Source organism: Panthera leo, chromosome B1 (assembly GCF_018350215.1).
Source record: "Panthera leo isolate Ple1 chromosome B1, P.leo_Ple1_pat1.1, whole genome shotgun sequence".
NCBI classification, from domain to species: domain Eukaryota; kingdom Metazoa; phylum Chordata; class Mammalia; order Carnivora; family Felidae; genus Panthera; species Panthera leo.
Genome location: NC_056682.1, coordinates 187,652,899 through 187,677,180, shown reverse-complemented (window position 1 = coordinate 187,677,180; position 24,282 = coordinate 187,652,899).

The following is a 24,282-nucleotide window of genomic DNA, read 5'->3' as shown; positions in this document are numbered from 1 at the left end:
TCCCGTTTCTTTTTCTTTTTAATTTTTCTAATGTTTATATTTATTTTTGAGACAGAGAGAGACAGAGCATGAGCGGGGGAGGGGCAGAGAGAGAGGGAGACACAGGATGTGAAGCAGGCTCCAGGCTCTGAGCCGTCAGCACAGAGCCCGACGTGGGGCTCGAACTCACAAACTGTGAGATCATGACCTGAGCCGAAGTCGGACACTCAATCGACTGAGCCACCCAGGCGCCCAAGACTTCCTATTTCTAAGCTCTGATTTTCTCATCTGAAAGCTGAGGGAGTTACTGTGGGTAAAATCAGGAGACACTGAAGAGGTTATACCCACATTCAAAACTCCCCTGATCCTGACACCATGTCTGCTATGTGGCTACTGAAGTAAGGCCTCAGCTTCCTGTGGGCATTTCAGTGTCCTCTGAAATCCTGGGTTGATCTTATACATTTTCTCACACTTGTGTTGGCAGGTTTAGTAATCTATCTGGGTCTTAGGTCTTATGTTCTTAGCTTTATTTCATCCTGGTCCTTAAAATGTCATCATTACTTTGTAGAAGACTTTACTTTGATTTTTGAACTGTGATTTACAGTTCCTTAAAACATCTTAAGATTCCTGAAATAAAAATACTGTGATCAGATGTAAATTGATCTAGATAATTAATTTTGCTAAGAATCTTAATTTGCAATCATTTACTAATAGTTTCCTGAAACTGGACTCAGAGAATATTTGAGTTAAATAATAAAATTATCCCAGAGTACCAGAGCTAATTGTTGGGTTTTTTTTTTAATGTTTATTCATTTTTGAGAGAGAGACAAAGTGTTAGTGGGGGAGGGGCACAGAGAGAGGGAGACAAAGAATCGGAAGCAGGCTCCAGGCTCTGAGCTGTCAGCACAGAGCCCAATGTGGGGCTCAAACCTACAAACTGTGAGATCATGACCTGAGCCGAAGTCGGATGCTCAACCGACTGAGCCACCCAGGGGCCCCATACCAGAGCTAATTCTTATTGAATGTTACTATATGACAGATACTCTATTATCTTTTTTACTTTAAAGTCATAATAGTTAGTAATTATGAGATATTTTATTTTTTACAAAGTAAACACTCATATGATGTTTCCTATAAACCAGGAAGTGTTTTAAGTATATTAAAAATAATAATTCATGGGGCGCCTGGGTGGCTCAGTCAGTTAAGCGGCTGACTTCGGCTCAGGTCATGATCTCACGGTCTGTGAGTTCGAGCCCCACGTCAGGCTCTGCGCTGACAGCTCAGAGCCTGGAGCCTGTTCCAGATTCTGTGTCTCCCTCTCTCTGACCCTCCCCCGTTCATGCTCTGTCTCTCTCTGTCTGAAAAATAAATAAGCGTTTAAAAAAAATTAAAAAAAATAATAATTCATTTAATCCTTAAGATAACGCCATAAGGTTGTACCATTATTGATCCTATTTTGCAGATAAGTAAGCTGAGGCAGAGAAGTTAAACAAATTGCCAAAGGTCCACCTTAATAAGCAGTAGAAGTGAAATTCAAACCAGTAACTAGTTCCTAAGTCTGTGTCCCCAACCACTGAATTAAGTAATAAAAAGTTTCTTTAATAGGTATACATAATTATTATCCTCTCTTAAGAAATGAACAATTTGACCAGCAAATCCAATGCCAACGTTGTATATATTCTAAAAAGTAGAAGCCAAATGAAAAAATACTTGATCATGTTACTCAACAAAAAGAGAATATCTAGCATCTGAGATACTTTGCTCTTGTTACAAAACCCCCGAAATGCCAACGTGGCCACAGAAAGCTAGTTAGAATCAAGACAGAGCCCAACAGTTCCCTGGCTGGGATCAGCAGACCTATTCTAGCTAGGGTTTTATTTGGGACAGCTTGTGTTCTGAGACCTCATATGTGCCTTTTACCCCGTGCTGTCCTCAGTTCATGAACAAAGCCCCACCCAGGGCCTGTTCATTAGCACTTCACTTCTGCTCAGGATGCTCTGCTCAATTGAGACCTATCAGGCCTTCTTCAAAAGCAGAGACTGCCTCCTCCTGCCATGGGTAGTAAAGGCCACAACCAGTAAGTCTTTGTACCACTGAGTACTAAAGGAAGAGCAGATGACTATGTGATTAGATGACTAACTCCAATAATCTGATCACACATTTTGCATTAAAACACTTCTGTGTCTTTGCTGTCAATGTCCACACTACCTCAGATGCACTTTCTTATTTGTCCCCATATCACCCAGTCTCCAGGAATGTGCCAAGGCTCACCCACTCCATGAAACCTTTTCTCATTCCTATAACCAAATCACCTAGTTTGCATTGTAATGAGCAATTTTCACATCACTATGTTTATCACCCTAATCTGCTTTTTGTCTTGATTTCTCCATCCAGATGATAATCTCTTACAGAGTAAAGACTACAATAGAATCCCCCACTGGGCTTTGTGCATAGTAGACTGTAAATACACCGTGGACTCTACGATGCTGTCCATACTGAATTGACTCCAATTTCAGTAAGTGGCCTAAATAGCTCCCACTGCCCACACCAGCATCTTACCCAATCCCACTACTTTCTTGCTGTCCTACTAAATGCGCTTCCCTACTCCAGCTAAGCCTAATTCCTCTCTGGCCCTGTCCATCTCATTAATGACTTGAGGCTGTTGTCCTGGTTGGCACAAGTAAGGAGAAGTAAGAAGCACAAGTAAATCTGTAGGATGACTAGAGTAGAGATAGCAAATCCCTGTATTGAATAACTGTAGGAAAAATCCCCAAGCATAAATTTAGGTTGGTGATCAGATGTTCTTCTCTACACTACTTAAAAGAAATAAATAGTTCTCAGACATTGCTATACTAACATTTGCAATCCGACAGCCATTGAAGAACCCAGGTATGCAGCCCTGGGCCGGATAACAGAGTAAATACAAGAACGTGGATACAATGCATGACAATGTGACACGTGATGTGCTCTCCAGCACCCAGCCATGGTGGCCCCCACTCGCTTTGTACAGTACTCCCTCTGGCACTGGATAGGACATTATGTTTTTTTTGTTTTTTTGTTTTTTTTGTTTAACGTTTATTTATTTTTGAGACAGAGAGAGACAGAGCATGAACGGGGGAGGGGCAGAGAGAGAGGGAGACACAGAATCAGAAACAGGCTCCAGGCTCTGAGCCATCAACCCAGAGCCCGACACGGGGCTTGAACTCATGGACCGCGAGATCGTGACCTGAGCTGAAGTCGGACGCTTAACCGACTGAGCCACCCAGGCGCCCCTGGATAGGACATTATGTAACACATGTCATGGGTTAAAATTATGATAAATCAATCGCCATTCTATTACCCACTGCATTAACCATGAACAACTTTATTCTCTCACTGAATGGCAAACTGAAGAATCATTCTTCAGAAGGCACAGTCTCACATGACAAGATAAAGGTCAGATCTGAAAATTTATTTTCTTCTGATTCCTTTCTCCCATTCCTATTTCTTTAGAATCAAAAGAGCTTGGAAGTTTTGGGGAAAAATAAACAAGACAAAACAAGCTGATTTCAAAATGAATTGCGAATTATATTCTAAAACAAAAATTAAATTTCACATCTTTTAATATACATTTAATATTAACACTTTCAATCTCATTCTCTTTAAGCCACTATTTATCTCATGTCTTAATTATTTGCAACAACATGGACAGAATTAGAAGGTATTATGCTATGTGAAATAAGTCAGAGAAAGACACGTATCATATGATTTCACTCATATGTGGAATTTGAGAAATTCAACGGATGAACACAGGGGAAAGAAAGGAAAAATAACATAAAAACAGACAGGGAGGCAATCCATAAGAGACTCCTAAATACAGAGAATAAAACTGAGGGTTGTTGGAGGGGTGGGGAGAATGGGTTAAATGGGTGATAGGCATTAAGGAAGGCACTTTTTGGGATGAGCACTGGGTGTGATATGTAAGAGATGAATCACTGGGTTCTACCCCTGAAGCCAAGACTACATTGTATGGTAACTAACTTGAATTTAAATAAAAAAAAAATATATCTTAGTTAGCCATAATGTCATATTTGTTAACCTTACTGGAAAACATAATACACACATATACATACTTTTTTTTTCAGAATAATACACACAAATGTTTCCAGAATTCTCCAGGGAAATTGTTTCACTTAATTTCTTTTCTAAAAATAAGTTTATCATAAATCATATTTTTTAATCTTTTTCTCCTATTCTGATCCAAATTGAGACCAATATGATTGATTATGATGAGGGGTAAGTTTGGGCACCTTCCATGGACCTTTATTGTCTGCCTATATTTGATCATAATCCTCATTTTATTCTATTTTTCTAGAAGATCTAGTCTTTACAGGTCACTCTTAAGAAGTGGACAGTTGGCTGAAAAATTTACCAAGAGAGGAAAAATGAGCTCACAGTGCACATCGCAGAAAAGATTTGTCAAATTCTTCTCTGAGATTTCAATTTCAGTCCTGAGTTTCCCAAATCTTCCTCCCAGGTTTTCATCTTACCTCCCATCTTCCCCTACACAGAGTGTAGACTAAAAATCTCTTTTTCTCAACCTTTCAGCCCAAGCTCTAGGTCTGTGTATCCACTCATTAATTTATGTACCATGTGCCATCAAATTATTATGTAAAATGAACATTTAAATATGCAGAGAAGTGGAAAGATCTTGCATAAATATGCTACATTTCCAAGAGCTAAGATTCTGAAATTGTGTGGGGCTCTTGAGAAACTGTGTAAGACTCAGATATCACCTCACGCCAGTCAGAGTGGCCAAAATGAACAAATCAGGAGACTATAGATGCTGGAGAGAATGTGGAGAAACGGGTACCCTTTTGCACTGTTGGTGGGAATGCAAATTGGTGCAGCCACTCTGGAAAACAGTGTGGAGGTTCCTCAAAAAGTTAAAAATATACCTACCCTATGACCCAGCAGTAGCACTGCTAGGAATTTACCCAAGGGATACAGGAGTACTGATGCATAGGGGCACTTGTACCCCAATGTTTATAGCAGCACTCTCAACAATAGCCAAATTGTGGAAAGAGCTTAAATGTCCATCAACTGATGAATGGATAAAGAAATTGTGGTTTATATACACAACAGAATACTACTTGACAATGAGAAAGAATGAAATATGGCCCTTTGTAGCAACGTGGATGGAACTGGAGAGTGTGATGCTAAGTGAAGTAAGCCATACAGAGAAAGACAGACACCACATGTTTTCACTCTTATGTGGATCCTGAGAAACTTAACAGAAACCCATGGGGGAGGGGAAGGAAAAAAAAAGCGGTTAGAGTGGGAGAGAGCCAAAGCATAAGAGACTCTTAAAAACTGAGAACAGGGGCGCCTGGGTGGCGCAGTCGGTTAAGCGTCCGACTTCAGCCAGGTCACGATCTCGCAGTCCGTGAGTTCGAGCCCCGCGTCAGGCTCTGGGCTGATGGCTCAGAGCCTGGAGCCTGTTTCCAATTCTGTGTCTCCCTCTCTCTCTGCCCCTCCCCCGTTCATGCTCTGTCTCTCTCTCTGTCCCAAAAAAAAAAAAAAAAAAAAAAAAAGTTGAAAAAAAAACTGAGAACAAACTGAGGATTGTTGGGGGGTGGGAGGGAGGGGAGGGTGGGTGATGGGTATTGAAGAGGGCATCTTTTGGGATGAGCACGGGTGTTATATGGAAACCAATTTGACAATAAATTTCATATATTAAAAAAAAGAAAGAAACTGTGTAAGAAAACCTCTACTGTTATAAATTACGGGAGATGAAGTTAGCAAACATGGTCATACCTTGCCACAAGTGGAAAGAACCATCAGACACACCTTCCATATTCCCAACTTCTGAAAGACACCTGTGTTCGGCCAGGAGTTCACATCAATTTTAAACATGAAAGGTAGCGATTAGAGACAAATCCAACAGACAACAGAAACTGGCTGAAAAACTGTTTGTCAACACTGTGGTTGACATATAGACCATTTCTAAAGGAAATCATGGTAATCGTGCATTGTCCTGACTGCAGTAGCAAAGTAAGGTCATCTAGAGAGGGGAATTGTCATATTTCCCACATTTATTTTCCATGTACATCGGTGAGAACAGAGCCTGCACATCACAGAAAGTCAAATATTTATTCATTTGATTCTGATGTTATTCTAAATTCTCTTGTGTTTGCTCAATGACATACCCTTCCTTCCCCTGATTAAACACTTTATGGAATGTTACTTTTGTTGTAATTAATATACTCTAGCTTTTGTTCAGTATTGATTTGATAATAACTTAACATTCTCAACCGATTTAAATGGAAGATAAAGCAGAACGGGAGGTTGAAGCCTCCTTCCTGCCCCTCCTGACTTTATGTCTTAAAAGTCTGAAGCACTTTTGCTTCCAGGTGACCAGATACTTTAACTCACATTTATTTTTGAATGGCCTTCAAGTACACCAGAGACATAATTGTCAAGTGGTAAGTGAATGGTCTGGAGGAAAAGCATCAGAAAAAAAAGATCATACAAAGAATATTAGCCACGTGCACAGCACTATTTTTTCACTATCTTTTTTATAGTCGTGTGAATGGTAAGTAGACAGTATCTAGAATTGTCACCATTGGAGCCAGAATTGAATAGAAATTTGCATTCAGCAAAAATATCTAGAAACATTCAGTGTATTTTACTACATACTGAGAACATGAGGAAGAGATGAAAATCAGAAAGAAATATAACTAAGTATAACAATTGCAACGTAACATATGTTCAAAGTAAGCATCTGTCTTGGGTGGTAAAAGGATCATGAAAAGAATGGAATGTCTTATAAGCTAGTTTCCCTACATTCAGGATGTTTTCAATCATATGTTATAGGACTATTTCCTCATCAGTAGTGCAAAGGGGATTCCTACGCTGTGTAGGATGTAACAAGTCCTTTCCAGGCAAAGAACTTATGATTACTGATTGCCTATTTTTGTCTTGTTCCTGTGATCCTTTCACAGGCCTTTATGGAAATGCCTACGTTTCTCCAAAGATAAGATAAAGGTAGCCCTTCTTATTTGGACCCTTGTAATGTGACATTTTTTCTCCAACTGCACTTGGTGAATTTTTTATACCACTCTGAACTAGAGAGTTAAATCAGTTGTGGGGAATGTGCTGAATGTCCATCCATAAAGGGAAACAAGATTAATGACCTCTAAATGTGAATGGGCAAGAGCAATTTACAAGAGTGAGGGAGGGTCATATTTTATCACAGGCAGGTGCCTTATTCCAACTTCACAAACAGTTACAAAAAATGCATACAACCACAGATCTTTGGCCTCACTAGCCCCATGCAGAACCACTGTGTATTCTGGACAAATGATGCCTACTATGTTTTCACCCTGAACTCAATCTTCATATGTTAATGAAAACTAAAAGGATTGCTGGAGTACTCCATGAATCGGAAACCAATAGAAAAAGTATTTTCTTTCCCAGCCCAATCCACAGGGACTCTACTTCACTCAGCAAGAAAAGGGCATCAAGTTGTGTTTCTCCCTATGCAGAAAACTCTTAGTGCTTGGTCTACTAATTTTGTTTATTTTATTTTTTTTAATTTTCTTTCACCTTGGACTTTGTCCTTGTTCCACTGAACTGTGACTTCTAATCAGTGTATCCTATGGTGTTTATTTTTATCTTTGCGGTACTAACAGTAGGGGGTGTTAAGAGGTATGCACATGAGAGGACACGGGTAAAATCTTCCCAGTACACACTGTAAAGTAACAAAAGTCGGCACACTTATTCCAATGATATTGGGTCACCTATTCCTCACCATGATGGTAATGCCTCTAGTACAGTTTGAGCAAAACCCATTCTAGTACCCACTAAATGACCTGCGTGACTTTACCTATGCACATTTGAAGTCAAGGAAGAAGTGTTAGATACTTGGAATCAATGCCAAGGTGTATTAGTCACCTATGGATGCATAATAAATTCTCTAAAATTTAGTAGCTTAAAACGCCATGGATTTATCATCTCTGTTTCCACTGGTCAGGAATACAGGGACAGAATAACTGAGTTCTCTGCTGACAGTCTCATGGGGCCAACATTACAGAGCCAACTAGGCTCTCTTCTCATCTGGAACTTAGGATCCTTATGCAACTCATTCGTTCACAGCAGGATTTAATTCCTTGAAGTCATAAGACTCAGGTCCCTATTCCTTTACTGGTTGTCAGCATGGGACCACTCTCAGCTCCTTCAAGCCATCCACAGTCATTTCCTTGTGTCCCCTCATTTATCTTCAAAGCTGCCAATAGAGACCCTCCCTTCTGTTAAATTCCTTTCTCATTTTGAACCTCTGTTGCCAGGAAGAACCTTGCCCTTTTAAGGGTTGGTCTGATTAGGTCAGGTCTACTGAGCATAATCTCCTTTCTTAAGGTTAACTGTTCCAAGTAACAAAACCTAATTATGGGAGTGATATTGTGATATGACATTATCATCACAGATCCCTCCCAGATTCAGTGGAAGGGTGTTATACAAGGATTTGGGTCTCTGGGGGCGGGGAGGGGTCATATTAGAATTCTGTCTACCATATAAGGTACTGAAGGGAACATAAAAAATCCAAAGCCTGAGCCAAGACAGGTAAGCCATTATCTCCCAGAGGGCTGTCCAGAACGAGCAGCAAGACAGCATCTCTGGAAATACAGATGATTACAGATGAATGATGACTAAATCTTAAGTTTAGGGGTTAAAATGGGATATTTTGAAAAAGGAATGACACAGTGAAAAGTATTCTATTTCATAATATTTAGAGAAATATGAATATTTGTCACTTACCATTCCCTAACTGAAAAGATTATAGCACAGCGACTTTCTGTGCTATTGGGTGACCAAGCTAAAATCTGCCAATCCTGGATAATCCAATTTATGAAATATGATGAATGCTGAATAAGTCAAGGGTTCTATACCATTGGCAACATCCAAAGAAATTTCTGGACTAATGTTTATTATTTCTTTTTGAGAGAGAGACAGACAGAGCATGATCAGGGGAGGGGCAGAGAGAGAGGGAGATACAGCATCCGAAGCAAGCTCTGGGCTCTGAGCTGTCAGCATAGAGCCTGACACGGCGCTCAAACCCACGAACCGTGAGATCACAACCTGAGCCAAAGTCGGACACGTAACTGACTGAGCCATCCAGGCACCCCTCTGGATTATTTTTTAAAGAAGACAACAACAAAACAAAGAGCCAAGTGAAGTGTTCGCAGCATCCTCGGTATTGAGTGCAAATTAAGAGGACTATGGTGGTAGAGTGACTTCCAATTCCAGTTCTTGAATTTACTTGGCTATTTGACCTTGGGAAAGTTATCCCACTTAATTTTGTCTCACATCACTTGGCTGTAAATAGGGAGACAGAAAGATCACGTTGGTGTGATTAAAAGATATGTGTTTAAAATGCCTGACATAGTTAATATGCAAGAAAAACCAGTCATTATTACTACCATTAGTGGTTCATATTCCTCTTCATACTACCCAGAACTAAAGTTTGTACATCTCGGCCTTACCACTGATATCTCAAAACTCCAATAGGTGTGTCTCTATCATAGCACCTTGTAGTTATTTTCTTGCCTATCCATCTAATCTTCTGGGTGGTCAGTTTTCTTTCTTTTCTATTTTATTTTATTTTATTTTATTTTATTTTATTTTATTTTATTTTATTTTATTTTATTTTTATTTTTATTTTATGTATTTATTTTGTATATTTAAAGTAATCAATACGTCCAGTGTGGAGCTCGAACTCGCAATCCCAAAATCAAGAGTTGCACGTTCTACTGACTGAGCCAGTCAGGTGCACTAGGGCGGCAGGCTTTCATAAGGAAAGAGAGTCGTACTTCTCACTGATCTATCACCCTCTAGACCTATAGGGGACATTATGGACAAATAAGTTGCTTAAATATCACATCTGCCTGAACAGTAAATCACTTCTGCGGTATGAGTTTTCAGTTATAGCAGTCACTGTCAACTGCCTAATTCACACTGATGCTTCTTACTAACAGGATATGGATTTTGTTTGGGGGTGCAGGGTGCCAGGCCCCTTGATCCACCATCCCTTGTGGTACAATCCTGTCCAAAAGATATAGGGGGGAAATACCTGGCACTTTGCCGACTGGAATGAAGTTGTGAGTTAGGAGATGGAGCAGCTTTTCTGTGGCTTGGAGGTATACACTAGAAAAGACATAAACAAAAGATGGCCGTGTGGAAAGACGTAAGGAACCTGGGACACTGAGGACTTGAGAATCGCTGCACTAATGTTTGACAGGGTATCCCTATACTTCCTGATGTGTGAGGAGCATAAATGCCTATTGGGTTAAGCTACAATAGTCAGATTTCTGCTAAGTGCATCCAGGCACACGTTTTAACTGATACATCATTTTATTCAGCATTGAAGGCCAAAGATCACCAAAGAGCTTGCAGAAAACAGTTAATTCATATTAATGTCATCCTTCTGCCACTCGATGATATGTAATTGGATACACAGCCACTGTACAAATAACTTGAGTGGGGAGAGAGGAAGCAAACAAGGAGAATAATGCCTAAGGATGTGCTTAAGCATAACTTCAAGCAATGTGGAACAGTCATCCATTGCTGGGCAACAGAGAGAAGTTCAGTTGAGTATCTCATTGTGCATATGATGTGCTTATTTTTATTTTTTTTAATTAATTTATTTATTTTTATAATTTTTTTTAATTTACATCCAAATTAGTCAGCATATAGTGCAACAGTGATTTCAGGACATGCTTCTAATTCAATCAGCCTGTTGTGGAAAAGGGAACCACAAACAAAAAAGTGTAAGCATGGCTACAGACCTCAGGAGAAGAATCGGGAAAGAAATATTCTACCAAGTCTTCACGCATTAGGCAACATTAGCCTGTTTATCGCTAAAATTCAGAATATCATTGATGTTGAAAACACAAAGCTGGGCAGATTGCCTGAGTTGAAATTCCGCGTCTGAAGATCAAGAGCTATGTGTGCTCATCTTGGGGCCTCAGTGTTTCATCTGCACAATGGTAATAATAGAATCGATCCACAGGATTATTATAAGGATGCTGTGAGGTACTTACTAGGGAGTCCATAGGACAGAGCTTGGCAGTCACATATGTTAGCCAATGTTATTTTCACAATGCCACAGAAGTAAATATGCTCTCAATTGTGCACGTACAAAACAATGGCTTTAGAGACACATCTCTCTCTCTATAGGTAAATGGAAAACCAACTGTCCTGATCAATGCTAGTTTACATGTTGCAAATCCTTATGAATTTTATAAAGCACCAGCAGCATAACTACAAAAGCACCCACGTATTGAATATTTACTAAGGGCTGGGCTGTGGTTAATGCTTTACTTATATTACCCTTTTTAATCCTTACAGTGACCAAATAATGAAGTATTATTATGAGCCCTATTAAACATTAGTAACTTGCCCTTGGTAACAAAACGAGTAGGTGGAATAACTGGAATTAGATTTCAAATCCAATTCTTTCAATCTCCAGGGACTAAATGTTTCTGCTTGTTCTGTTATTTTTACCTTTGCGCTATTTATTAACTGAGGCGACATGTCATATCTGAAAAGATATGCCTCATTTAGAAGTCTCAAACACGTTTCTATTAATACAAGAAGATACACTTGAGCTAATTTCTACAACGCAATCTCTTATTTGCCATTAATCTCTTCTCTTTAGATCCCAGAATAGTCATGTTTGCCAAAGTCTTAGAACAAAGGATGGCTAGAGTTAAAAGGTAAAACCACAGGTATTGGCTCAAATGCTGCATAAACCATTACTTTTTGCCTATTCACATAAGAAACAGTCAATGTATAGTTTAAGGGTACAGAATAAAATTTAACAAACTTCTCTGGGATACACACACCCCTTCCAAACCCAGCCGCCCTCAGGCCATTAGAATTAGCCACCGTGCTTGTTATCTGCTGAGTATGCTCTTTACTAATTGTCCATTTAATTGCCTTAATCGTGTGCCTGGTGCAAAGGCGCTTAGTCAAAAGGGTGTGATCTGAAATCCATTTCATAGTCCACTCCCAGTGGTGGGTGTCCTGAGACACAGCCACATCATCCAGGAGAAAGGGGTGTGTTTTTTCTGATAGGCATGAAGGGGTGATTCTCCTAACAAACACCTTGCATCCACAGCTGTACCATCTGGATCACCCTCACCCCAAGTACTTGGGGAAACAGGTGGTGCCTAGCGGGTCCTAAATAAATATCTGATGACCACTGGGTGTGGTACAGAAGCCAATGTGACAATAAATTATACTAAAAAAATAAAATGAAATAAAAATAAAAACAATACAAAACAAAACAAAACAATGGTCTGCAAAAAGAAGAAAGAGAAAATTACTCTTTTCCCTTCTATTCTTTCCTGCACCTTCCACAGCTCAGAGATGATGCTACTTCCTATGATGCCCTCACCAAGAATATCTATGCAATGTCATAAAATGGAAGGCCTGGGGCCTAACTATTCCATTCAGAATGCACAAGTAGACGTCTGCAGCATGATAACGAGATTAGACCCCATGTGGGCTCTCTTTTGCATAATAAAATCCCACATGTTAAAATGCAGATTTATTTTAAGCCCTGGAAGTGCTGACCATATGCCTCAGTGGCTGAGGAGATGGCTACTTAATAGATAATCTGCAATGCAAGCCAAAGAACTAATCATGGCCATCTGATCATCACGCCCCATCAAAAGCCAGCAATGAGGAGCTGGGGAACGGAGCCAGAAACTGCAACGCATCTCGCAGGCATGGAGAAAGCAGGAGCCCAAAGGAACAGGAGGGCAAAATGAACATCTCCCCACCCTAACAAAAATGATAAAATAACAACAACAATAATGGTACAGTTCCATTACAGTGCGCTTGCGAGGAAACATGCAGTCTACTGAATATGTTACCACTATAATTTTATTTGTCCCTTCTCACTGGGGGAGTTGATGAGGACAATGATGCCTCACGAGGGCAGGATATTTTCCAAAATCTACATCCTAAGTTGTGGAGTCCCTACTCTTAGTTGACAGTTGAAACCTTTGACCACCATCCTATGAACATAGCATATCACAGACGCTAAATACTTGTTTGCTGAATAACCATATAACACAATGAAATCAATTTTTGGTCATTAAGTGAATTTAGCAAATCATGGTGCATAACTTTTAGTCCCGGGTGGTTTTTTTTTAATATGTTTATTATTGTGAATGGAATAGCTTTCAAATGTTCTGGCCGTCTCTCTGCCATCTCACTAGTTTTGAGAGGGCAGTTGGCCCTTTATTAATGACTGAGAGTTATGAGCCGATCTGTGTTCCTTGCTACTCCTTAGTCTCTGTATTGGTTTGATGGGGCTACTGGAACCAATGGAGTGGCTTACACAACAGAAATTTCTAGACTCACAGTTCTGGAGGTTAGAGGTCCAAGATCAAGACATCAGCAGGGTTGAATCCTTCTGAGGGCTGTGAGGGAGAATCTGTTCCAAGCTTCTCCTCTACCTTCTGGTGGTTTGCTGGCAATCTCTGGTGTTCCCTGGCTTATGGATGCCTCACATCACCCCTCTGTCTATACCCATCTTCACCTGTTGCTCTCTTTGTGTGTGTGTCTGTGTCTCAAGGTCCCCCCTTTCAGAAGGACACCAGTCATATTAGATTAGGGGCCCACCCTACCTTGTCTTAACTAATTACATCTGCAAAAACTTTATTTCCAAATAAGGGCACATTCTGATCTTACAACTTCAACATATAATTTGTGGGACACACGAACCCACAACAGTCTCATACCTGCGCCTTTATGCAATCTGTTCTCCACACTTAGAACACTTGCCCACCATCGTCTCCCTCTCTCCCAAGCTCTTTTCAATTGACTAATTAATCATTTGGGTCATTGTTACTATTTCTCCTCAACAAGAAGCATTCCTTGGCCCAGCTCAACAAATGTCAGCTAATATTATGAAAAATAATACAAATAGGGGCATCTGGGTGGCTCAGTTGGTTAAGCATCCAATGCTTGGCTTTAGCTCAGGTCATGATCTCACAGTTCAGGAGATGGAGCCCCACATGGGGGCTCTGTGCAGACAGCATGGAGCCTGCTTGGGATTTTCTCTCTAACTGTCCTCCTTTGCTCACTCTCTCACTCTCACCCTCTCCCTCTCTTTCTCTGGACCAAGCAGCAGTGGTAGAAAGCACTATTGAGTCTTTCCAACCCTGCTCTGCAATCACTTGCTTTTTATTTGCTTTTTATTTGTCTTACAACATTTTAATTTTGTTTTTAATTAAAGAAAATTAAGGCTGTTCCTGAGCATTAGGGTGTTACCTCTGTTGGTTTATTATTTTCTGGGTGCATATTTGGTCACAACAATAGATCTATAGGTTTGATATCATCCTAATGAGTCACATTCTACATTCTACTCTTTGTGATTGATCCCAGGCAAGACAAAACATATCTAATCCTTATTTCTTCATGTCTAAAATCAGGATATGGGTGTGTTAATCAGTTAAGCATCTGACTCTTAATTTCAGCTTAGGTCATGATCCCAGATCATGGGTCAAGCCCCGCATCAGGCTCTGCACTGACAGTGTGGAGACTGCTTGGGATTCTCTTCTCTTCTCTTTTCTCTCTCTCTCTCTCTCTCTCTCTCTCTCTCTCTCTCTCTCTCCCTCTGCCCCCTGTCCCATGCACACTCCCGCTCTTGAAAATTATACAATCCTCAGGTTGTACAGTTGATGTGAGAGTTACATATACCCCTAGGATAATTCCTGATTCATGACAAGTACTCAGGAACTCATTATTTAATAATTATTTTAATTAGGATTATAATTATTGTATAAAACTAATATTATTACTGTTTCTTTTAGTCTACAATGTTTCCCCTAGTCTGCAGCACCAAAAGGAGAAAAGCATATCTTTTGGACCTATCTGTACCATGAGAATAACTGGACTCTGAATGAGGCTCTTTCTGTGAGTCAATATGCGAGCTTTTGTGCACAATCCTGTGAAATCCACTGGCATCCCTTCGAATCTCTTTTGGCTTGCCTTTGCCCATAATTTGATGTTTGAATCTGTAGCACAGTGTTGTTAATATATTATCAAATATCTTTAAACATAGTCTTACTTAAGATGCATGAGCATACAGATAAATATTGAAAACAAGGAAAATCTTATAACTATCAAATAAACTTTCCAGAAGCAAACATTGAAAGATTTTATTAAACACAGTGTCACTTTACTTCTAGGGAAGGTAAGCTGGTTGCTTATTTAACTTGAAGAACCCATCATTTTATCTTAAGTAATGTGACCTGTGCTATACTACATACAGGAAGACATAATAAAGTTCAAGTCTATAAAGAAAGTATCCACAGAATACGTATTCTTTCATACAACATATTTTGGTCTCAATGGGCAGGCTTGGGGGCAGCATAGTGTCCTGAGCACCAGATTGGGGGAAAGAGGCCTAAATTTTCTCAGTGTATTAACACATGACCTCTGTCTCCCTGGTGAAATGACAGAGTTGGTCTAAATCCTCTCTTGTGCTTTAGGGCTTTAATGATTCGATAAGTGTTCTCCAGTAAGCGGTTGGTAATGCAAAAGAATTACAACAGTCAGTTTGCAAATGTATCTTACTTTCAAAACTGAACTACTGAATAGACCAAAGTCTTCCAAAATAATATGTAAAATTTTCATGCAGCAGCTCACAAAGTAGTCCATTGATTATTAGATTAGCCTCACAAATATCACCTGAAAATCTATTTGAAAAAGAATTTAGCTTTAGCTGCTTTGCAATCAATTGGGTGGTTTAATATAATGAAGAGTGAGTATAAGAAATGGAATAGAGCCTATATACCAAACTCTTCATTTCAGCACAAAAAAAGGAACTAAGACATTATAGAAAATGTTTTAGATGCTGTATTTTAATATGAAAGCAAGTGAAAAAGGAAATTAATGAGCTAGACACTGTGGCCTAGATTGACATATATGGCAAATTACTTCTTAAAATAGTTTAAAAATACTGCTGACTTAATGTTAAGTCAAATTTAACATTCCTTGAAGCTTGAAGATTTCATCAGCATGGTACACACCAGAAGCTCATTATTAACATTTGTTAATAAGAATACATTCTTTTTAAACCTACCATTGGGCCTTTTATGAATCCATTTAATTGGTATTTGATAACTAAAGGCATATAAAATGGACTTATTTAAAATATAATTCAGGTGCCTAGGTGGCTCAGTTGGTTAAATATCTGACTCTTGATTTTGGCTCAGGTCGTAATCTCATGAGTCATGAATTCGAGTGGGATTCTCTCTCTCTCTCTGCCCCACCTTCAGTCACTCTCTCTCTCTCTCTCTCTCTCTCTCTCTCTCTCTCTCTCAAAAAGTAAATAAACTTAAAAAAAATAAAACATAATTCTCATAAACAGGGAAGATAATGACATATTTATGTTCCGAGGTGTGATGATACCTCATTTTCCTAAGTTGACAATACCACTGAGAAGAGAACATGACTATTCAGCAAAAGACAATCACCAGAACCAGGGACTGACTGAATGATTCACTGACTGATTGACTGATTCACTCACTCATTGATTTATTCAATCAACAACTTTTATTGAAATGCTGAGATCTTACATCCTTAGGAAGCCAGGTATCTTATCACATTTTATACTCAGCAGAGACATTTACATGCCATTGACACTCAAAAAACTGGTTATGGAGAAGATAAGTAACATATATTCTTTAAAAACTGGTAATGTGTATATGATTGGCATATCAGTGCACATATTTAGCCTAATGGAGCATCTCATTACCTAATCACGTAAGAGAGAAGATAAGAATGCAAGACTAGTTTATATTTTAATTTAGACCTATTAAGTTTAAAAATAACTTTAAAATATATTTAAAACCTGAATCCTGAGGATGAAATTTGGTTCCCAACATTTTGGACCATCACTTTTTTTTTTTTTTTCCCATTCCCTTTTAATTAGAACTTATTTTTTTAGAGCAGCTTTAGGTTCACAACAAAATTGAGGGGAAAGTACAGAGATTTCCCACAAACTCTCCTGCCTCCCCTCTCCATCCCAGCCTTTGCCATTATCAACATCCCCCCCCCCCCACCAGAGTGGTACATACACTCACTATAACTAATGAATCTCCACTGGCAAATCATAATCACCCAATGCTCACAGTTTACATTACAGTTCACTCTTGTGTTGTACATTCTACGGGTTTGGATGACGTAATGAGATATATCCATCATTATAGTACCATACAGAGTATTTTTACTGCCCTAAAAATCTTCTGTGCTCTCCTGGTTCATCCCACTCTTGTCCCCCACTCCGTGCCACCACCCCCCCAAATCCCTTGTAACCACTGATCTTTTTATTGTCTCCATATTTTTGCATTTTCTAAAATGTCATAGAGTTGTAATCATTCAATATCTAATGTTTTGTAAATTGGCTTCTTCCAGTTAATAATATGCATTTAAGTTCCCTCCATGTCTTTTCACAAGTTTAATAGCTCATTTCTTTTTAACACTGATTAATACTCTACTGTCTGTACCATAGTCTATATATCCTTTTACCTACCAAATGACATCTTGGTTACTTCTAAGTTTGGGCATTTATGAATAAAGCTGCTAAAAACATTAAGGTGATTTTTTTTCACAGATATAAAATTTTAACTCCTTTGGGCAAATACCAAGGAACATGATTGCTGGATCATATGGCAAATGTATGTTTACAGTTTTGTAAGAAACTGCCAAACTGTCTTCCCATCTTTTAAAATAAGGTTTTTTCTGCCCTTATTCTTGAGTTTTAAGAGCTCTCTGCCGATTCAGGATATTAATCCATTTTTAAAATCTTAATAAGGATCTCTTACCTCTTTATTTGGTCCTGATAGAACCAACAGATGAATCTTCAAGAATGACTCTGATCTTGCTTTCTTTGGACTAATACATTTAATGATCACTGTATTAGTTTTCATATGAAATAAAGACTCCTCTGCCAGTTTTCAAGCCCATCCCTTTTCTCTCCTCATTTTTCCTTCTCCCTCTTAACTTCTGTTACTTTTATACATCAAATAAACATGAGCAAGTTTCTTCATCTGGTTATTTGTATAATACTTGCTATATTTTAGGTCCTTCTGAGGATTACAGAAAACAAAAATTATGGCACACAGTAGGTACTCAATAAATCACAATTATTTATTATTGTTATTGTTGGGTCCCAATGCTAGAAAGAGTATAGTTACGGGGCGCCTGGGTGGCGCAGTCGGTTAAGCGTCCGACTTCAGCCAGGTCACGATCTCGCGGTCTGTGAGTTCGAGCCCCGCGTCGGGCTCTGGGCTGATGTCTCGGAGCCTGGAGCCTGTTTCCGATTCTGTGTCTCCCTCTCTCTCTGCCCCTCCCCCGTTCATGCTCTGTCTCTCTCTGTCCCAAAAATAAATAAAAAACGTTGAAAAAAAAAATTAAAAAAAAAAAAAAAAAAAAAAGAGTATAGTTACTATAACACAAGCAAACCCGGATTCAAATCCTAAATGTTAACTTGCCAGCTTTCTGTTTTCAGACAGGTTAATTAATCTTTTTAGGCTCTGATTTATCTGTAAAGTGTGAGTATAGATGATGGGCTGATAAAAGGATGAAATTAGATTAACTAATTGATGAGAGTAATTTAGTTAAAAGCACCAAGGAGAGTTTGTTTCCTTTCTCTTTCATCCTGTATGCACTCTATACTCTAGCTCCAAGCTAATCACCATTTGTTTACTGTATCTGTTCCTTTCCTGCCATCAAAATTCTTCTCAGACTAATCCTTCACCTAGCACTCCTGTAGTTCTATCTATGGATACTTGACCCATCATACAAGGTTCAGCTCAAATATTTGCCTCATTGCAAGTCCTAGGATTTTCCTAAGAAATATCTTTGTTGTCTCTCTGTCTCCCAGTATCATACCAAATATAACACTTGCATATATTCTCCATGTTTATATATACCTCTTCCCTTATCTACACTGAAAACTTTAAGAGGCAGGGATATGTTATTCCCCTTCATGTCTCTTAAATTAACTATCCCAGTGCCTTGCACAGAAGAACCGTTCAATAAACTTCAGTTAGCTGTATTATGATTTTTCTATACATTCTAGACTCTATTATATAAGCCCTTTCTTCCCATCTAAAGTAATTTCTGCTTTTAGGACCATCTCACAGCAGGTGGAATATATAACATATTTAACTTTCTGCTATTGATCAACCCACACATCTTTTTAAATTTTCTCTGAAGATGTGGGAACATGGGTGGCACAGAATACAGTGGGAGATCAGAGTAAGTGTAGCTGAGGGAATTTTAAGAGCAGACTGATATACTCCACTTCTGTCACTAAACAAACAAACAAACAAACAAAAATCACAGAAGTAAAAAGACAGCACTGTCAACTTGGACATGGAGGTCAGAGTTGACTCATAGGGTGTGGGTTTCATCATCCATCACTTTTAACTTGATAATCCTGTCCCTAACCAGAGGTTCAAAGGTCTATTCTTGAAACCTAGTTCCTGGGGCGCCTGGGTGGCTCAGTCGGTTAAGCGTCCGACTTCAGCTCAGGTCACGATCTCACCGTCCGTGAGTTCGAGCCCCGCGTCGGGCCCTGGGCTGATGGCTCAGAGCCTGGAGCCTGCTTCCCATTCTGTGTCTCCCTCTCTCTCTGCCCCTCCCCCGTTCATGCTCTGTCTCTCTCTGTCTCAAAAATAAATAAACGTTAAAAAAAAAAAAAAAAAGAAACCTAGTTCCATTTCCCAGTATTGGCTGCAGTGATGAAACATAACGATACTTATCATTCCCATTGGTGTACCATTTTCACTTTCCCATTTGCATTGCAATTCCATTCTGTGTGGTAGTGGTCAATAAATCTGTCTTGCCTATAAAGACCCTGTGACTAACCAAATTAAAAGTTACTAATACAGCCACAGGATAAAAGATTCCAGACAAAAACTCTTTTCCTGACTCCCAATTCCCACCTTCCTTCTGCTATACCACACGCAAAAGATTCTTCATATCGTCAATATTACAATGGGCATACCTGAATTATTGAGAGGTGACAAAATAAAAAACATTAAATAGCAGATCTGTAATAATCTTAGACCACTGCCCAAAAACAAAAGGAAAAAAAAAATACCAACCAATTTTTGTGTGATAAATTACTAAAAGCCTTTATTTCCCAAGGGACAAAGAACATCTTAGGTCTAAACTGAGCAAGGACAGTTGTCCAGCTGTGAAGGAGAATTCTCAGCTCCTGGTGAGGGGTGATACAATGCAATCCAAGTAGTTTGCAGGCACTTCAAAAGAAGGGTTGAGTCCAAAGCACCTCTTCGGAAGTCTCTTAGGGCTTCCTCTCCCCGCTTGGACCAATGGCTATTAGCTGGAGTGCAACTCTTTCTGGTATTTGAAACATACTGTCACCTTCATCCTGAAGTTTAAAGAACGGAAACCAGAGTCGGGAATGCCTTGAGGGATTTCTGACTTACAGGCCTCTTAAGCTTGTAGAGATATTGACATTTGTTGTTTTTTTGTTAAAAACCTTTTCCAGTAATGGAAAATATGGCCTCTCTTTATTTCTACATAGTCATTTTTCATTTTGCCCACAAAAAAATTTCCAGAGTTACATGGTTTACTATCTGAATACATATTTCTCTTCCCACAGTCCACAAAGAGATATTCTTCCCTTCCCACCAACACCACAGAATAAAATAAAAGTTGCCCACTGCCCTGAAAGATGGGATGTCATCACATCTGCCTACAAATTGATTTGCTAAACAGCGTTAGGAACTTGTCTCCTGTTATAAATGTAACATTATGTAATCCACCCAGAATAATGATAACAGCACAAAGGCAGCATTAATTAGGACCCTATTTCTTTCTCCTTAGGCCTCCTACGTAACATTTCATGTAATTTTGGTCTGTGGTCTAAAATAATTGTTTCTATATAAAAATGATTGTAACAGCTTTGCAATTACATATGTTCACTCTAAAAACCCACAGATCCTATACAAAGAACTAACAGAAGGACTAAAATGTTAACCAAGGAAAACACTCAGGCTGGTATTGCACAGATAAATGTTTATTACATCTGAAAAGAGCCAGGAGGAATAGGAGAAAGGTTATACCAACATCCTCTGTACTTTCTCTTTTCTAATAGGAAACTTAAACAGTAACTTTAATAATTTGTTCCTAGGGCTCAAAAAAGAAAATCAAACATAAAGTCAATACATTCTGCATTGGTAATTTAAGCCCTATGAAAGAGAAGAAATGTTGACTATATTTTAAAATGTTGTTATAATAGCTATCTAGGCAGAAAATATTTCCAAACAGTCTTCTTTGGGGCAGACAAGTGAGAGAAGGTTAAGATGCCAGAGTGAGGGCTATTTTAGAATTATCAGGGAAAAAGAAAAAGCTATTAGTGTCAACAAGATATATAAACTAATTGAAAATCAGTTATCAAACTGTTAGCATAGCCCTTGTCAGTACTGGTTTCTAACTTACTTTCGGTCTTGATGCTTCTGAGAAAAGAAAGTACACGCAGATGACATTAAAGCGCACACCGAGCTGACTGCCACCTTCTTTTTTAAAAAACCCTTTTTTGCAAAGTGTACAGATGGAGTTTTGATAATAGTCTCCTGACTATGAAAAGCTGACCCTGGCACACAACGGGGATGTGAAGGAAAGGGAGGTACAAGAGTTGGGGAGCACTGTGATGGTGAATGCCTCTGTCTGTTCAGAGGCCAGCGAGATTAAATAAAGGCTATTTTACCTGTGTTCTGCATGCCTTCAAAGGCAGAGGAATGGTCTTATAACTAGCTTCCGGGTGTTGCAAATTGACCCACATGGGTCTTGAACCTATGATCACGATCTTGCTTGTTCTAAGGCCTAACACCTTTGCGTTGGGATAACATTGCGTAATTTCTAAAAGTGAAAGTTCCTTTAGAACCTACTAACCTCCCTCCAGGTACTTCTGCACATACTTTGTGATCGCCTCTAAGCAAATCTATTCTAGAAAAGCCTGACATCTAATATATTGAAGTCCCTTTGTAAGACACGCTCCGATAGCTTCTGAAATGTTGTTCCCACACCACCACTGCTTTGTAGGTAAGAAATCCGAGGCACAGGAATCAGAGCCAGGATTCAAACCCAGGTATTCCGAGTTCACATCCATTCCTAGTAGTTCTGAAGTGCACTATGATTCTGTGTGCCGGTTACATTTAAGCTCCTCTAGGAACGCTCTTCAGCAGGTATATCTGTCAATAAAAACAGAAGCACCCAAAAGAAATACTCCATAACCTAGTACCTAAACAGGGATAAATCTGGTAGGAAACAGAGAAAGTATTTATTGTGAAAATATAGTTAAGCCAAATAAATATTTCTATTTATCTTGTTAGTCGAAAGTTGGAAATTGCTTATGGTAAGTAAAAAAATTGGGGATGCATGTCTACCTAGGGAAATAGCCTAACAGAGTCATTAAAAGCATTAAACTCTAGGGTCAGAACCCTCAGTTCATTTTTTAGCTTTGTTATTTACTAGCTGTATGGCCGCAGGCAGGTTACTTAATCCCCCTGTGTTTCAAATGCTTCCCAGAGATACGCACAAGAGACTAAAAAATGACATTCATCATACAAATGTAAGTCTGGCTCCTTTATCTAACCAAGCCATCTTTAATACACTCTGGATTAATTTTTTTAATTTATCATACATTCTGTACATTAGACTTTATTGCACTGTTCTTGTGTAAAAAGTTTTTTATTACACATATAATTTTAAAATCATCACAATAATTTTTGTGACCTTATTTGGTATTATTTGATTTTTAATATCCCAACATCCTGAAGCTAGAGAGGGAAGAAAAAAAAAAAAAAAAGGACTTGCCTTGGCATTCAAGGCCTTGGAAAGTCTTGACTTAAATTCACTGCTGCTTAATTTCTTGATCTATTACATGGCTGGCTATTAATGCATACCATACAGTATTTTTTGTAAAGATTAAATAAAATAGCATATATGAAGGACCAGCACAGTGCTTGACACAGAGTGGGCCCTCAATCAATTGCTGCTGTTGTCTTTTTACAGAAAGTAAATTTTGTTTTGTTTTGTTCTGGTCTGTTTGTTTGTTTTTTTTAAGATTTACTACTGGTTCTCCTATTAGCCAGCATACTGCCAAAGATCAGGAAAGGGATAGTAAGTGAAAATTGTATAAACTTCTGTAGACCTATCCCATGCCTACAACCTCTCTGGATATGATGGAGGAAGATTTATTCTTGTTAACTCTTCTTTCTCTTTAATACTTGGGGATAGTGGGCAGAGAAGCCATAAAAGACAGAAATGGACATTTAAAGATACAATGTGTGGGACTGAAAATATCATAGTAAGTGGTACATAGTTATAAACCTAACTCCAAAATACAACTGCAAACTTGGAAAGAAGCCAGGAAAAGCTACCCTTTTCATCAAAGAACCCTCAACACCATATTTTAAGTAAACGTACCCAGGTTCTTTATAGAGGCTAATCGACATGAATGTCAAAAATGTAAGTCATGGTTCCAAGAAAATTGCAGAGGAAAACTTATGATGGAGTATCCACATGATAAGTAGGCACATAGCCTGATGGCCCGGCGCACGATGGAATTTCTTTTACAAGCATTACGCAGTGCTACTTGCAATAGAGAGGAAGGTAAATCATAAAGGCAGCTCAGCCATTGTGCAGAACTTGTGTGGTTACTCCAAACTATGCTAGAAGCAGAAGACCCTCCTTATCCAAGTCTGCATTTTCCATGTGCACACTCAGCTGCAGCCAAGTGCATATAACCCTGAAGTTGTCATTCTGCCCCTGACAATACCTGGAGCCCCTTTGGGTCTTTTGTCATTTTGAATTATTATGGATGGAGGAAGGTAAAAACTAATTTTAATATAGTAAAACATGGTAAAAGATACATATATTAAAAATTTACATTGTAGGGGTTCCTGGGTGGCTCAGTTGGTTCAGCGTTGGACTCCTGATTTTAGCTCTGGTCATGATGATCTCATGGTTCATGAGTTCAAGCCCCACATCAGGCTCCTCACTGACAGCAGTGAGCTTGCTTGGAATTCTTTCTCCCTTTGTCTCTGCCCTTCCCCTGCTTATGAGCATATGTGCTCTTTTCTCTCCCTCTCTCAAAATAAACTTAAAAAAAATTATGTAATAAAAGATAGATTTAAGGGCACCTGGATGGCTCGGTTGGTTAAGTGGCTGACTTCAGCTCAGGTCGTGATCTTACGGGTTCAAGCCCCG